The following is an 18477-nucleotide window of genomic DNA, read 5'->3' on the forward strand; positions in this document are numbered from 1 at the left end:
ATCTGAGGAACCAGGTTAAAGTCTGGGCAAAGATGCTCAACATCCTGTGATTCTGGGCAAATCACTTAATCTTCCTGTGCAAAAATTAATTTGTCCTTGTGTAACGCAACTGGTGCTCATGTAAAGCACGTTGATACCTGATACCTTTGGGTGAAGTTTGCACTATAAAACTCTGGGGGAAAAAACTATGTTAAATTTAGTGGACAGGTATTGTGTTACATGTATTTTCACAGATTACAATAGTAGTCAAGAGTTTTGGTGTTGGTTAACGTCTCAGTAAAACCTTGGCGGAATAAGATTTCCTGTGGTAATCCTTGTGAGGCCACTTTAAGGAATTTTTTTTTTTTTTTTGCCAGCTCCATTTCTGCACATATTTTCAGGGTTAGGACTAATGATTGCCATGTGGAAAAACATGCATACAATTCAGTAGGCCTGAGTTGGTTATGGTGAAAACCCAATGATAAACGCTGTAGGCCTCATTGGTTCATTGTTATTGCAAATTCCACAACTGCAAGAAATTGAGTTACTGGCGGAGGGGCGGTGAAACCCTAATCAAGCAGCTACCACAATCCTTGCTAGGGTAAGGCACAAGAAAACCCCATATCAACCTGTGCTCATTACTCTGGTAGATTGCCACAGAGCAGTCATGCGTTACTTAGAGGCAATGTGTAAAGTATTTGAGTAACACTTCAGTAATAAAGTGAAAACACAACACAAGAAAATTCTCACACCAATTTAGAAAAGTAGAGTACATTTCAGTCAATAAATCAAGACCACAATGACAAAAATTCAATCAGTAGATCCGGAGATATGCAATTTAAAGACTTCAGTGAAAATAGAGCCAAAAAGCACAAAGTGGCAACTGCCAATATCTAGTTGCGCCACATTTGGACAAAGTCAGGCCGGCTGCGATGGAGCGCAGTCCGGCTCACAGTACCCAGTTAGGCCTGCTGAACAAAAATACCTTAAGTCCTAGTTTCGGAGTGTTGTGAGGTGCTGCATCAAGGATGCGTCACTCAGCCGAGGTGATGTGTCAGTACTGAGAAGCTATGGAGCTGCGTTCCGAGGTTCTGTGTCATCATCGAGTATCCCGTTGACGTGGGCGAGTGATGCGAAGTCCGGATTCGGGGGTGCGTTATGCAGTCGAGGCGATGCGTCGTTCAAAAGAGCTGTCCCTGAGTGATGCAAGAACCTGCTTCATTTTCGAGGCTGCCGTCCTTAAGGGATTTGCGATGCAAAGGTCTGCATAGGTGAAGATTTACCCCATGGCCCATGGCAGTTTGAAATCGGACTGCGAGGTTAATGCGGAGTCCTTGCGTTGGGAGAACTCTTGCAGCAGAGGCGGTGCATCGGTTATGCTCTGGATTGCGCTGCACAACAGAGGAGATGCATCGGTTCTGCTGCATCCACAGATGGGCTGGCAGATCACCTTCAGGCACACTTCCAAGATTCCAGGACTTGGGTGGTACCACTTGGAAGAGTAGGACTCACCGAAGGCAGAGTCTAGGTGCTGGGTTCAACTTGGTTGGAACCTCCTGTCCCTGAGGCTCTAGACAGGAAGGCAGACAACTGTCCCTTGGAATCACTCTGGGGTCATGGGTTCAACAGATGCAGGTTCAGTCCTCACCCAGGCAAGAAGGTAGCAGGAAGGAGGTCAGGACAGCTGGGCAGCAGTCCTGCAGAGCAGCAATCCAGTGGTGTGACAATCCTTTCAGCAGTACAGCAGTCAGTGCTGGCTCCTCCGCTATGACAGAGGAGCATCACCCCATAGCTCTAAAGCAGTACAAATAAGGAAAATATAAAATGATAATGACTTTGAGTTATTATCATGTTATGTTTTGGTGCTGCTTCGTGGGCTAGCGGGGCTGCTTCACTCTTGGAGCAGTGTAGGGGAGGAATGGTTTGCCCATTCCTAAGTGCACAAGACTGTTTGGCTGGCCCTATGGGGACGGCCAAGCAGTCATGCACACTTTCCCTGTACTCCACGCAGGCTGCATTGCAGCCTGCACTGAGAACATGCCCTGGCCCCCTTTCCCTGGCTGAGTGCCAAACCACAGTGCTCAGACCAATCACAACACTGCTTTGCAGCATTATGATTTTTCAGGCGAGCCTGGGTGCTTATCAATCACAACACTGAATTGCAGGGTTGTGATTGGTCAGGGGAGCTAAGCTATGCTACCTGTTCCTTGAAGAGAGCTGGAGCAGAGACACGGGACCAAGTGGCAAAGTAAGTGTTTATTTTGATTCATTTGTTTTACTTTGCACACCCACAGCGCACCACCCACTATTACACCCCCTGCCTGCACCTGACTCACCACCCGAAAAACCGTGCCAGCTGCTACTGACAACAGTACAGCAGTCCTTCTTCATGGCGCAGTATCCACAGAACCAGAAGTGTACTGAAGAGTTGGTGTCTGGGTTTCAATACAGTGTGTCGGGGCACTAGATAACATTGAAGGCAAATTCTTGCTTTCACTAACCTAATCTGGACATTTTTTCATGAAGATGCAGAACCTCAAGTGGTTAATAAGTGTCTTTCTGGTACCAGATTCATGTCCATCAAAATACCTTCACAAAGTTCAGAGGTCATCCCTTCAACATGAAAATATGCATGCATAATTTTGGTATTTTATTAATGTGTGCTTCACTCTCTTAAGGTAAATAAATCTGTCTAAATGGTTTATTATAAATAGTTAATATTGTAGATTTCAATGAATGTCTTGATTCGTATCGAAGTATGTGATGACACTCCACTTTACATCGGTACTAGCAGTCACTGATAAATACAAGTACCTTTAAATGTCTGACATTGGGGGGATTTTTTTAGGGGTTTTTATACATGTACAGAAGCAAAATATAGTTACTGAAAGTGAAGGTATCCAATGGCTAAGAGAACTAACCCAATGTCTTACACTGTGTGCTGTGTTGGGAGGGAGCATAATTCGAGCAACTCAATGGACATCGAGGAATGGCCTAAAGGGCCCAATACCTATAGATTTGTATTATTATTTTGTTTGAAAAACATGATGCTGACAAAACAGCTAAAACTGTTTAGGCCAGACCTAAAAATACAGATATACATTTAATACAGCCTTCCCATGTACAGTGAAGTTAACATCCCCAGTAAACGACTTTGCCAATACAGTATTTTTGATTTCACTATCACCATTGGTCACATAACTATAGGCTCCACCTTCCATGCAGACCTTTTTGCCTCAGGGTAAGCACGGCTGTGACTGCTGGAGGACCAGCACGAAGCACAGTGTATGGAAAACAAAACAACTGGGTGGGAGCTTGGAAGCAGGTCAAAAGTGGTGCTTTTGATGCTATTTGGACTCTGTGTGCGTCGCACAGTTTGTATTTTTTTTGTGTGTGTGTTTATTACTGCGTGGTTGAGTTTCCAGTTATTGATTTTCATGTCATTTTCACATCACTTCTCTCCTTGGCAGCTTTATCCTCTAACTCTTTTTTGAGGTAGTCTCACTTTTCCCCCTCTCTGTCCTTTTCTTCTCCTCTGTTCTGCGGCCCAGCCTCTTGGTGTCTTTCCCTACATTAGAAACCATCTTTCAAGCCTTTTGAAACTAGGTAGTTTATTCCTATGCAGCTCACCTATCTATTGATTTGTGTGACTTCTGATTACTTTGCCTTCCCTTGACACGCAGTCCATGCATCCAGGTAAAGGGTGAAAAAGTTGGAAGCAACTTTATGTGGCGTTTTTCATCTTTGGGTCTGTTATTCTCCAGATGGGCCCTAAGGCAAAACCCAGAATCTCAGCCCTTTCGCCCTTCATTGTACCCTTTACACAGAATCATTGATTAAAGACCCTTTTCTTTAGATTCTTAATTCACCCGTCCCACAGTCATCTGTCTTGAGTGGACCAACACACACTTTCACATGTAGTGTCTGATTGTGCTTTAGGCTGTTCCTCTGCTAATACCTGGACTGGCTAATTAAAGCCCATTCTGAGAGGAGTCCTCTGGCATATACTATTGCTTGTCATACTGTTGGCCCCCACTGGTTGCTCCTCTACTACTTGGAACCATACAATGCAAACGATGGCTACTCCTTAGCCACTCTTGAGCATATTCTACTGAACATATACTATGGCTGGTTTATAATGGCTACTGTTATTTTTTACTCCCTTTCATAGCTGGGGGAACCCCTCCGGTATATACTATTGCTAGTCGTTTGCTAGTTGCTCCTCTTTCACTGCATGGTGGACCCTACCCTTTCAGGTTGAGCCTAATGCCCATTCTTAAAAGATGGTCCTCTACCACATATGAGGACTCCAGAGCATATATTACAGTTAATGTAACACTCCATTTCCTGAGGTATGAGCCTTCCCCGAGAACCTTTCCAAGGGGCAGATTTACAAGAAAGTGACGCATCTTTAGAGATGCGTCACTTTCCCTGTGCCATCATGCAAAACCCTTGCGTCACCATGGATGCGCCGTATTTACAATACTTTACAACAAGGGGTGGTGATGGACAGAGTCTCTGAATTAAGCAGAATACTCTCACCCAGTCAAGAGATCAGGGCCAGACCCAACACCGTTTTTTAGCTCATTGCACCATCCCAGTTTCAGAACCTGGCTGTATGCAAATTAGTCTGTCCCTGGCCCAGTGCATCATGGGAACAGGGCAGACCAGACTACAAAAGCCAATTCTTACACTGGGAAGGAAACAAGCTTCCGGGGACCGGTTTCTGGCATTTCAGCCGTCTTCGGCCCGGCTTGCTTGAATCCTGATGGTGCAATGAGCAAGGGAACAGACTAATTTGCTTGTTTCCTTCCCAGTGTAAGAGCTAAAAAACGGTGTTGGGTCTGGCCCTGATCTCTTGACTGGGTGAGAGTATTCTGCTTAATTCAGAGACTCTGTCCATCACCACCCCTTGTTGTAAATTATTTGGTCCACCCTAAGCGTGGAAGGGTATACTCAGATGTGAGTCCCTTGCTCATTGCACCATCAGGATTCAAGCAAGCCGGGCCGAAGACGGCTGAAATGCCAGAAACCGGTCCCCGGAAGCTTGTTTCCTTCCAAGTGTAAGAATTGGCTTTTGTAGTCTGGTCTGCCCGGTTCCCATCATGCACTGGGACAGGAACAGACTAATTTGCATACAGCCAGGTTCTGAAACTGGGATGGTGCATTGAGCTAAAAAACGGTGTTGGATCTAGCCCTGATCTCTTGACTGGGTGAGAGTATTCTGCTTAATTCAGAGACTCTGTCCCTCACCACCCCTTGTTGTAAGTATTTACAATACGGCGCACCATGGCGCAAGCATTGACATAACTGTCAGAAATTCTGACGCATCTGTTGACTGAAAAGTCGCGCATTGCTGGAGTCGTGTCGCAAGCACGACGCAACCCCAACAATGCGTGTTGCGGCCTAGTCCCAATTCACTGCGTCACTCCTTACGCCTGCTTCAAGCAGGCATAAGGTTTTGACGCAGTGGCGTCCTAAAAGTCTCGCAGTGAAATCTTGTAGGCTTTTCTGTGTGGGAACGCCTAACCTACATACATTATACCTGACACAGGTATAATGTCACACAGGGCTTTTCAACGTGACACATCTCGCTAGATGCGTCATGTTGTAAATGGGCTGCAACTTTTACGCCATCGCTGCATCACAAAGTGACGCAACGATGGCGCAAAAGTGACGCAAGGGGCTTGTAAATCTGCCCCTTAGTGCCTTAGTGAATGTGGTAAACCTATATGCAGAGATCATTGGTATCAGCATGCATGATCGTATGCCTTCTCACACTTTTTAACTAACTGAGGCAGCAATATGTTTGTGTAACACGGAATAAAGAGGCTCTGTCATACCTGCACAAAACCATAATATTTCTCACATAGGCAACATGCTCTTTAAAGCTTTCTATACATCAATTCACTAGCTTCTAACACTTAATAATCATGCTACTCAACGTCAGTGATTAATTTATAAAAACAATAAGTGTCTGATCCCTCACCACAAGGCCACTGTAGCTTGCACTACCAATTACCCCTGCCAGCACCACTAATTACAGAACCAACACAAGAAGTGTGACGATTCAGACTATTCCAAGCCCCTAAGGATATAAGAATGGCTTGGGCGGCAGATATTAGTTATTTTTAATGTATTTTGAATTAATAGACAACTGTTGTTTTCTACATCTCTAATTTAGACCAACATCGCTACCATGTGGTAAACTGTCTTTAGTGCCAGTGTTGACAATTAAGTGCCAGTGGCGAGCACCAGACACCACTGGCTCAAATTAGGCACTGCTCTTGCTTCAAATTCATGCATAGCATGCGTGACAAAACATGCTTAGACAAAAACTCTGATCCTCAAGGAAGATGGCAATACAGTCCCATATAGGTCACATGAGAGACACACCCTCTTCTATCCACAGAACCCCCAACAAGTAGCATGCTACCCATCCACTAATGTGCATGCCTCGTAAGGGGTGTGAACCAATATATAAAATGACTGCAGTATACTACAATGCAATACACATAGAAGACAACTGCTGTGAAGGAGATATATCAATATAGAGCCAGATGACAGTGGGCATGATGGTAATATGATAAGAAGACGAAAGGAAGGGAAGAGGGGAGGGAAGAAGAGCATCATCAATTACATAAAGAGAACTAAGAGAAAGTGTTATGTTAGGAGAAGATGGAATTAAAAACTCAAGATGCAAGAATGAAGGATGGGAGAAGAGGGAGAACACAAATGATAAGTAGAGGATATGAACAGATGACAAATTAAAAGAGAGGCAATATGAAATAAAAAAAGAAAAGAGGGAATAAATAGGGGTGCAATAGCGAGGTTTATTGAAAGGTTATTGATCAGGAGTGTCGCTTGCTTACAAGGAGGAAGCGTACAGCACATCTATGGCAGATGTAGTAAATGTGGCTATAGGAAGACTGTCATTGATCCACGAGAATTAGAAGCAGCGTTCCTCCAATTGGGGTTTGTCCCCTTTCGCACTGCCTTATGTCCCTGTAAAAAGGAATTGCACATGTTTCTTAAATGTAGATCAAGAATCATCAAGCCAAGTTCAATCAATGTGTTTATTTTTCAATGGTGGTATTGGTTTCTCTTCATCCCACCCAATTAGTAGTCATACTTCTTCATATCAGATTTTTCAAAAAAAGGAGCACTTATTTCTCATCCCATCCCAATTGATTTCAGGCTGGTATAGTCCTTCGTCTGGGGATAACCAATCTGATTTTTTTTTTTATAAATAACGATCATATCGAATACCACCTAACCGGCTAGACTTAGAGCAATTTTTGTTTATCAAACCGTAAAATCACATCAAACCAATGTCCATGGCCTTATCTATGATGCTACTTAATCATGCATGTACCACGTGATGACAAAAGAAACCAGTTAAAACATGAACGCAAAAAAAAGTGAAGCCTCGTTGTTGCTCCACCTCTGATAGACAGCCTGACTTTGTGTGTAAAATTACCAATGTGCCTGCTGAAAACAACAGGTTCAAAACTCCAGATAAACATCTTGTGCGAAATTACTAATTAATCCACTCACGTAAAACCTGCTCGAAAACAGAAACTAATAAACATAAGCTGTGTGTACTTTTATTGTGCAATCCCACAGTTAAATTTTTTTAAAATAGTGCACCCTGCTGGAATCAGACGCCTAAAGCATAATGGGTGAGATTAGCCCAAATGTGTGCAGCGTGGCCAGAAACTGCGTGCGGAGGTTAACAACAGTGTCAGTTGTATACTTCTCCAAGTTTTATTATTATTATTATTATTATTTACACTTGTATGGCGCACAGCTACCCAAGAAGGGTTTCCCAGCGCCGACAACATATTACTGAGCAGAGGTAAGGGGTGAGCTAGGTCAGTAGAATTATTTCTGGAAAACCCAGGTCTTTATGTTCTTCCTAAACCTGGCATAGTTTTCCTCTTTACGAATGTGAGGGGGGAGTGTATTCCAGAGAGTAGGCCCTAGGACAGAGAAGGATCTTCCCCCCATTCTTGCCAATCTGAACCTGGGAACCGCAAAGTTAGCTGCGGTTTGGGAGCGCAGATTTCTTCCCGGGATGTAGGAAGTGGCTAGTGATTGCAGGTATTTTGGTGCCGTTCCGGAATTGATCCTGAACATGTAGCTCAGGGCTTTGAACCTGATACGGTTTTCCACCCTGAGCCAATGCAGGTCATTCAGGTGTTTCGACACACTGGCCATTTTTGGAATTTTACATAAGAGTCTTGCAGCTGAATTTTGGACAAGTTGTAACCGTTTAATGACTGCCTGATTTGAGCCCAGATAAAGAATATTGCCGTAGTCAAGACGGGATGTTATAAGTGCATTGACTACGGTCTTTTAGGTGTCAGGGGGCAGCATCCATAGGATTTTTTTCAGCCACTTCATAATGGTGAAATAGAGGCCTGCCACTTTGTTGGCCTGTTGTTTCATGGATAGGGCGTTGTCAATAGTAACCCCGAGGTTTCTTACCTGGGTTGCAGGAGTGGGGAGATTTCCTAACTCGGGGGGCCAGTGGGAGGAGTTCCATAGATCTTTGTTTTTCCTCAAAAGGAGGATCTCAGTTTTGTCACCGTTTAACTTCAGCTGGTTGGTGGACATCCAGCTGAAGATTTTTTGGAGCCCCTGTCTGAGAAGGGATGTAGCTAAAGGGTTAGTGTCTGACAGTGAAAAGATGATCTGAGAATCATCTGCATAGGTCATGAGGGTGAGTCTAGACCTATCAGCTAAATCAGCCAAGGGTCTGATATAGAGGTTAAAAAACAGTGGGCTCAAGATGGAACCCTGAGGTACTCCATGTGGGGCACTGAACGTATCAGAACAGGCGAGGGAGGATGTGATCTGGAACGTCCTGCGTGACAGGAAGGACTCGATCCATTTGAGTGCAGCACCCCGAATACCGTTTCTCCCGAGTGTGGACAGGAGTTTGTTGTGTGAAATGGTGTCAAAAGCCGCACTCAAGTCTAACAGAATGAGTGCGACTGTTTGACCCCCATCTAGGAGTTTTCTGATTGTTTCAGTTACTCCCAGCAGGGCGGTTTTGGTGGAAAAACCTGCTCTAAAACCTGACTGTGACGGGTGAAGGAGGGCATTTTCCTCAGTGAAAAGAGTGAGGGCAGAGTGAATGTGTCTTTCCAGAAGTGTTGAGAAGACCGGGAGAAGAGATATGGGTCGGTAGTTCGCTAGTGTTTCCGGGTTGGCTGAGGGTTTTTTTAAAAGTGGATTGACCATAGCGTGCTTCCAGAGTGAAGGGACTGTGGAAAGTCGAAGGGAGGAATTTAAAGTGTCAGCGATAATGGTCAGGGAAGGGGTGTCTATCTGTGTCAGGACACTAACGGGTAGCGGATCACGAGGGGAACCTGATTTAATGGTCTTGAGGGTGGACCTAAGCGAATCCACGGTTATAGGAGGCCAGTGTTCTAAGATGTTTATTTCGGCCGACCTAGAGGGGATGTCCTCTTGTGAGCCGTTAGCAGAGGTGTTTAAATTAATATCGAGGATGATCCTGTCAATTTGTTCGGTGAAGAAAGAGGCAAGGTCTTGGCATTGTTTTTTGTTTAGAGGGCGGGCTGTAGCAGTCGTTTGCGCGCCTGCAAGTTCTTTTACCGTGTTGAAGAGTGTTCTTGCCTTGTTGGGGGCTGTGTTGATGGTATTTGCTACATAAAGGGCTCGGGCTTTAATGCATGCAGAGTGGTATACGTTTCTGGCTTTATGATATATCATTTTTTTTTCATGAGTGTAGTCCTTCCGCCACTGTCTTTCGAGGGCTTTGCACTTTGATTTTTCGATTTTTATAAACTCGTTAAACTAGGAGGCTGGGGGGCGGTGGACATTCCTTTTTGTCTGAGATGGAGGAAGACTGCCGTCTGCGGCGTTTTCCAGCCATGAGTGTGTTGCATTGGAAATACTTTCCATATCAAGAGCCGGCACAGGGGGTTTATTGGCCAGAGTTTGGTTTAGTTTTTCAGAATCAAGCAGCTTCCAATTTCTCATAGAGGAAGCGGGCCAGGCCATATTAGTTTGATGGGGTGCCGGTAGTGTGAGGCAGAAGTGGACAAGATGGTGGTCTGACCAGCAGATGGGAATGGTTTCTAGCCATTTTAATTCGGGAATATTGGAAAAGATGGGGTCTAGCGGGTGACCTGCCTTATGAGTAGGCCCCGAATTAAGTAATCTAATATTGAGTGCTGCTAGGTCATCCAGTAGGTTACTGCATGCCATATTAGTGGGGTCGTCGAGGTGCAGATTTAAATCTCCGATTAGAGTGAGGTTTTTGGAGTCAAGGTAAAAAGGAGTAATATGGTTTGCCAGATTGGCCACCCATGTGTTGGCATTCCCGGGGGTGCCTATATATTAGAAGGCCTGAGAACGTGAAGTTAGGGTTAAGGGTGATTTTAAAAGATGCTGCTTCACATTCTGGGATATTGACTGACTCCAGGCTACATATGAGTTCTCTGCAGAAGATAATAGCGATACCCCCGCCAACTTGACCCTCTCTATCTTTCCTGGCAATGGCGTAGTTTGGAGGGAGAGCGGTTGCTATATCAGGGCCCGCACTTTCGTGCAGCCACGTTTCCGTTAGGAATAGGACCCTGGGTTTTTTGTCAAGTAAAACGTTAAAAATGTCTAGTTTGTGTTGCGGTAGAGATCTGCAGTTTACGTTATAGAAAGAGAAATCACAAGATGCATGTTTGGGCCACTGAGACTGCATTAGGTTGCAGGATCGTGGGTCAGGGTAGGGTTGAAAGATGGTAAGAGTGAAATTACATTTAGAGCACATAGTGTTTCCTTTCAGTGATGGCGTTAGTACGGTGCAGTCTCTATGTTTTGCAGGACGTAGTGCCCTTAGTTGTTCGGAGGTCATACCTGTGGTTTGTTGGGCTGGTGGGGTATAGTTCCATGCCCCTTGCCCCAGCCTGGCCCGGACGGGCACAGACGGGCAGGTCTTAGGCTTGCCTTTGGCGCAGTTTTGGCACGGTCGCAGCGCGTATTCGCTGCGCGTCATAGAGGGCATCCGGTTTATGTAGAGGACGGGCTAGTCATCAGCTCTGCCTCTACACACTCGCCCAATCAGTGCCTGCCCCGGCCGGGAAGCCGGAAGAAGAAACCGCCTTGCACCCTCCACACAAACAAGCCTAGCGCTTGCGGTGGACCGGGGCTACAGGGGCGACAAGTGCCTCAATGGTAAGTACATACAAATATCTTTAAAAGTAAACACACGGTGCAATTATTAAAATCAATCGACGCTGTGCTTTTTAAAATAGTTTTCGCGCTCTGAACATGAAATCGTTGCTTAGCGCAGGTCAAAGAGGACAGGCATTTAGCTTTCAAAGGAAGCGGTGCAATATTTAACTCTATCACACAGCGAGAGTCGTTCTAGCAGATAGCGCTTCCCCATACACTTCGCACCAGTGAATGTTATCAGGGAGAGCAGATGATTATAGTGGGCTTATGTAGAGGACGGGCTAGTCATCAGCTCCGCCTCTACACACTCGCCCAATCAGTGCCTGCCCCGGCCGGGAAGCCGGAAGAAGGAACCGCCCTGCACCCTCCACACAAAGAAGCCTAGCGCTTGCGGTGGACCGGGGCTACAGGGGCGACAAGTGCCTCAATGGTAAGTACATACAAATATCTTTAAAAGTAAACACACGGTGCAATTATTAAAATCAATCGACGCGGTGCTTTTTAAAATAGTTTTCGCGCTCTGAACATGAAATCTTTGCTTAGCGCAGGTCAAAGAGGACAGGCATTTAGCTTTCAAAGGAGGCGGTGCAATATTTAACTTTATCACACAGCGAGAGTCGTTCTAGCAGATAGCGCTTCCCCATACACTTCGCACCAGTGAATGTTATCAGGGAGAGCAGATGATTATAGTGGGCTTATGTAGAGGACGGGCTAGTCATCAGCTCCGCCTCTACACACTTGGAATAGATTGTGTCACATTTGAACTTACGAATTTTACAATCATATACAGTTGGGTGGAAATGTGTGCAAAAAGAAGCCAAAAACACACCATACAGTCAAAACACTGACACTGAGACTTCTTCTACTGACAGTAAAACCAGCGAATTTCAAAGAAGGTTTAAAAAATCTTTTCAACAACCAACTTCAAATAAACAACCCACCAATCAGGATATTGCCCAACCGAAAACCTCTGGGGTGGCTTTTTATAGAGCGTTTCATTGGCCAATGACGAACCCTGAGCGGAAAAAGACAATCCAGAAATAAAAACCGACGTTGACCAAGAGAACCAAGGGCAAGAAATGCTAAAAGAAAACAACTTGGTAATCAGCATTTCTACTCACCAATTCAACCAGGTTGAAATCAAAACCTTACAAAAAGGTCCATCTTGTGTCCCTACCTGTCACACTAATAGTTTAGAGTTAGAAATTAGTCTTTTCAATGTCATGCAGAACTTACATTTAAGGAATTTCTTTGAAAATATTGTGGGTGAGCAATCCAGAAGTAAGGAAAGCATCTTAAAAGATTTAAGACCTAAAAGTTCTTTTATGGCTCCCATCAGCCACAAAAGTTTGGATTCCTTTGAAATTCTAGTAAAACAAGGAATTCAACATTTAAATTGTTAACAGAAATCCAAACATTGCAATCTCACCAAAAAGGAAGTTGGAATAATATAAAATATTGCACGTAGTCCTGTCATAATGTGCCAGAAGGCTGTTAAAGGGGGAGCACTTGTAATTCTAGATACTTCATTCTACAAGCTGAGAGTGGATGAATATGTGTTGATACTCAGACATACTCCAGATGGAACCACAATCCAACTAGAATCTTTGCTTACACACAAAGGAACATCCTGGATAGTGTAATGAACAATGGCATCATCACAGAAGAAGTCAAACATTTTCTTACTCAAGAAAATCCAGAGAGTCTCAATCTATATATGTTGCCAAAAGTACACAAGAATTTGAATACCCCTCCTTTAAGACCAATAGTGGGAACCAAGGGAAATCTTCATGAACCTGTGGGAAAACTCTTTGACAAATATCTACAACCTCACTTCCAAAAGATGATTACCTCCATCAAGGATACAATGGAATTTCGATAAAAAATGTATCAGATTATCGTTAGTATTGATGAACAGATTTTATTATGCGCCATCGATGTAAAATCAGTTTATACTTACATTCCCCATGATTTGGGTATAGAAGCTATTGAATACTTCTTAATGAATTCTGATTTGGATTATGATGTCAAAGTATTCCTGATGGAGCTATTACAATTCACGCTATACCAGAGCTTTTTTAGTTGGGATGAGCTATTTTATTTAGAACTAACAGGAAAATCTATGGGCAATTGTACAGCACCTGCGCATGCTAATTTGTTTATGCATAAATTCGTAATGGACCATATCCTCTATAAAGACACTTGGAAAACTAATGGCATATTATTTGTTAGATACATTGATGATATATTCACCTTATGGAAGGGGTCAAAGGAGGAATTAGGTATAGCATTGACTGACCTCAACAAAGTAAATGAGAGGATTCAATTTACTTAAGACATCAGTGATACCAGCATTGCATTCTTGATGTTCTCATCTCGAAGTTGAATAACAAACTAGAAATGAGCACATGTAGAAAAGAAACAGACCGTAAAAAGGTGCTTCATTATGACAGTTTTCATAAAAAAAACATTGAAAAGTCACCTACCTTATACACAACTACTAAGGTTCAATAGAATAGTTTCTAATCTGGATACTCTTGATGAGCAAGTTGGAAACATGATTGACAAATTCAAAAACAGAGGATCTCCTATGAAGATCCTTGATGAAGCAAAGGTACACTGTGCTACCAAACACAGCAAGAACTATTAGTTCCCACACGGAAGAAAGAGCAAAATAAATGAATGGTTCTAAACTCCTAATTCTCAATCATGAGCACGCAGTTCAAAAAATCTATTTTAAAATATTAGCCGTGCTTCAAGTTGAACCTGATTTCAAAGGGATTTTTTTTAGAACAACCGTTATTTGCCTATGAAAGATAAAAGAATGTTAAAGAAATAATCACACGAAATCCACTCAAATGTTGAACAAGACATACAAAGGGACTGTCCCCTGTTTCAATGGCAAAAATTGTAACAGCATTATAAGAGGTTCATGGATCCACCATCCTATGAAAGGAAGTAAAATAGACCTCAACTTCACAGCTAGCTGCAACTCCGCAAATGTAGTGTATCTTCTGAAATGTCCATGTGTATTGACATGCATTGGAAAGACTGAAAGAATAATGAAAAACAGGTTTAATGAACACAAAAGCAACATACGGACAAAAAGTTTTAACCTGTGATTGCTGCTAATTTTTGGGAGTTTGGTCACAATATTTGTCACCTGAAATTAATGATTCTGGAAATGGTGGACATAAGGGAAGGAAGCAATAACCATAAATATCTCCTTCAAAGAGAGAATTATTGGATAAAAAGATTGGACACATTCATGCCAAACGGCTTAAACAACAGGATGGAATTCAGTTGGTACCTTTAACCTATCTGGGGTTCTTCAATATAATCCCACTAATATACACTATTACCCAAGTTATCCACACATGAGAATCACTTCACGGAGTCTATGGTCCTCCCAAGAAGTCATGTACATTCCCAGATGGCCACCGTCATTGCTCAGTTCTTGTTTGTTCCACCTGGCATGAAGGTCGCACAAACCGTTTTTATTTTAACTTCGGGCCACAAGAATCGCCTGATGGTTATCCTTCAACTTTGTTTATTTTAAGAGGTTACTTTTTTAATATAGAGGTTGTTTCTTAGTCACTTGTAATGTTATTTGCATGTTTAACATCACACATGAGATTCACGTTAGTTCTTTTAAGATGGCCCCCATGGTTCCAGATAGTCCATCTTCTGGGTTTAGTCATCCTGAAATATATAGAACTTTGGCTAACGGAGTAGCTTATCCTTGACGGAGCAGAAACGCAGCGATGCGTCTTTTCTGAGCGGAGAGTCCTGTAAGTACATTTTGGATGCACACCGGACGAACCTGTATAGAACACTGTGGTTTTTTTTTATTTGACTCACCATGTCCTTAACCTCCACATACGGTTTCTGGCCATGCTGCACACATTTGGGCTAATCTTACCCGTTACGCTTTAGGCGTCTGATTCCAGCAGGGTGCACCATTTAAAAAAAATGTAATCATGGGATTGCATAATTAAAGTACACACGACATATGTGTACTATTAGGTTCTGTTTTCGAGCAGGTTTTATGTGAGTGGATTAATTAGTAATTTTGCACAGAGTGTTTATCTGGTGTTTTGATCCGTTGTTTTCAGGTAGCACATTGGTAACTTTATTGAAAAGGCTGGCTGTGTCTATCAGAGTTAGAGCAACATCGAGGCTTCATGTTTTTTTCGCGTTTATGTTTTAACTGGTTTTCTTTTGTTATCACCTGGTACATGACAAGATTACACAAAACAGAATTTGATTAGAGCGGCGCTGAGGGCAAGTCGAGGTAAGAGATTTCGCTGAGATTCCAGGCCGAGTTTTCCAGCCAAAGCCAAAGTACCAAAGCCGCAAAAGCAGCAAGGAGCTGCTGCAGCCACCGCTGTACCCCTAAATCTAGCATTGACCCACATTATCAGTGGAGAGGGGTCCTGAGGAGTTTCTCAGCCCCCCCGGAGGCAAGGCGAATAGGTGGCATGGTACGATAACGGATGTGAAACTAGCGCTGTGCATTGTGTTCTGTGAGCTGGAGCAGGGAGGAGAGGAGAGTCGCCACCGCAACTGAGGCCGAGGAGACTCTGAGCCGCTACTGGGGCTATGTCACCTACGAGGCCTTCGAGGCCCCACCCCCCACAGCTGAGCTATTAGGCCGTCCCTTACAGCCCCTGGTGGCCCCTTGCGGGCAGCGGACTCCTTGTCTTTGCTCCCTCTCCTTGCCCCTGTCTGCCTTGGGGAGTGATCTGTGGGTACTGGGACTGCTGGCACGGCACAATACTCTAAACCAGCCAGTGGCCCTCGAGGAGCTAGAGGCTAGTGGCCCAGAAGACGTAATAGGCAAGGCAAGTGAAACCAACTCCTGAGTCCTGAGCACCTGAGCAGAGTGGAATTCTGGATTTACCAAAGATCCCCAGCCTAGCTCAGAATCAGCATTAGAACCAGGAACTGGGAGTCATTACACAAGTTACAAAAGCTGAAAAGAGCAAGTCAAGCCTGCGGTAAGACAAGCCAACTTTTTATAAGGAATATAAAAATCTATACAAATTTACAAACATAAAAAAAGGGGTGCAAGCAATCTGCAAAGTCACTGCAAAGTCAAAAAAACAATAAACAATAAAACCAAATAAATCAGTCACAGCACATCACTGCAAAATATGAGGTCAGGACGTGTGCGTGAAGGGACTGCACCTACAAATAACATCAGTAAGCGGAAAATGAAGCTAAAACATCTGCTGGTACAGTGGGTGAACCACAGGCAAAACCCAGACCTGCTATACAGAAACCTGATGCTATATTTGAATTAACTCCAGACACCAAAAGGACAAGCAACATAAACAACATAACACCAGAAAATAACATTTTAAAACAACGCCCTTTTCAACCAAAAATAAACACAAAATGTTGTTTCCTAAAAAACGCAGGAGACACTCTTCTCTCAGGCCCTACACCAACAATGGGCCTTCTGACTCCCCTCCAGCCGCTACACCAAATGGAAAGCAGAGAGAGTGAAGGAAACATAGATCAAAGTAGTAGGGTGGAGACTTCTGGTCTAGTCAGTCCAGCCAGTCTATTCAGTGCACCAATAATCCCATCAACAATCCTATAGGGTCAAGCTATCTCAGTCTCCCGGATGTCTCAGATCCTGGGAAATGAACCCAAAGAAGAAGTTACGGAGATAACATGGGAGTTGAACACAAATAATGGTACCAGGGATGAACGGAAAGCCACTACTGAAGGAAAAGGCATTTATAACCTCGAAGTAACAGACATGTCAAAGGCTCCTTCACCTCGGATTATATCATGAAACAAAGCTGAATGAGGTAATTGCGTTATAATCGAGGCATTAACCATTTATGAGCTTCACAGCCCAAAGAAAACTGGCAGGCAAGGAAAAGAATATACATGCCTGCAGATGAAATAGAAAAAACAAAAACAAAAGGCGCTGTACCCGAAATCCTAAACGAAAATCTGGGCTCTGAGCACAAAAAATTGCTTGCTACATCACCAACTCAATATAAACCAGCGATATCCCATCTTAGCGAATTGGATGATAGTGAATATCTGGGCACATTTCATACCTCGACAAAGAGGAATGGGAGGGGCTCCACGAAACCTACTCAAAAAATAACTGCAGGAATAAGACCCCCGCATAAAAACAGAGGGGCAAATGGGACATATGGTCCATAACAGAGTGGAGGGGTCGCAATTAAAAACAAATGTACCAGGATGCCTAAAGAGTGCATCCGGAAATCAACACGAAGAAATGCTCCAATCATATAATGGGAAGGCCTGGGCCAGCCCACTGAAAACAGTGTAACCTTTGGTGGAGGCCCTGCAATATGAATCCGATAAAAAGGACACACAACTAACCTTAATGAATACTTTGGCAGTCTGTGTGGTTGCAATTGACAGCAAGCAAGGCACGTTGAACAACTCTCTGCAAAGCATCCAGAACTATGTCCTAGCCAATAGTCAAACCTGTGGATCCAGTCCGATTGTTGATAAACTAGCCACTCTCTCGACAATGTATACAAATCAAAAAATGCTCAAATAAGGGCTGTACTGAGTTGACAATGGAACAGTCCTTAAATGTAAATTGTAAAGTCACAACAACCCATCCTAATGAAATCACCAAGGATGAGAACCTACCCACCACATTTAAACAAGTACAAAATAAGGGGAATAATATGAACAGCCAATAAACATACACACCAAGTCAAGTGCCGGATACCTCGGGAGAGGAGACAGGGAAAAACAAAATGAATGCAAAACAAAGACGCGCACAAAAATGAAAAGGTTGGAATCAAAAACAAATTTGTGACAAGAACAAATTTCTGCGCTTCTTCGGGGCAACATCAACCCAAAAAGAGATAAACCAACAAAATCCATCTATGCAAGAAATAACTAAAACAAAGGGCACTAAAATAAAGGTAAAATTAAGTCAAAAGTCTCCAATCAGGACCCAAGAAGTTGGAAAGATAGAGCAACTAGGGGAGGCAGTGGATACAGAATCTGCACAGTCATCTTCGGAAAGGAATAGCACGATAAATTGTTTTAAAAATACTGAAATAGAAACTATGATGGGTACTCAGCTGCAAGACTATAACCAGGATGACACGCCATCTGAAAATTTGCAAAATCCTAGTACAAATTGTCAAGTGTCTGGGGAAGCAAGGTGAGCTCAGACAACCAGGATATTAAACGCATGGAATTAGAGGACACAAAGAGGAGCAATTTCTTCAATTAAGTTATGGTCCATATGGAAATGGAGAACAAAAGTATCGGTCAATTTCG

The sequence above is a fragment of the Lissotriton helveticus genome, chromosome 1_1, assembly GCF_964261635.1.
Source record: "Lissotriton helveticus chromosome 1_1, aLisHel1.1, whole genome shotgun sequence".
Lineage (NCBI taxonomy): Eukaryota > Metazoa > Chordata > Amphibia > Caudata > Salamandridae > Lissotriton > Lissotriton helveticus.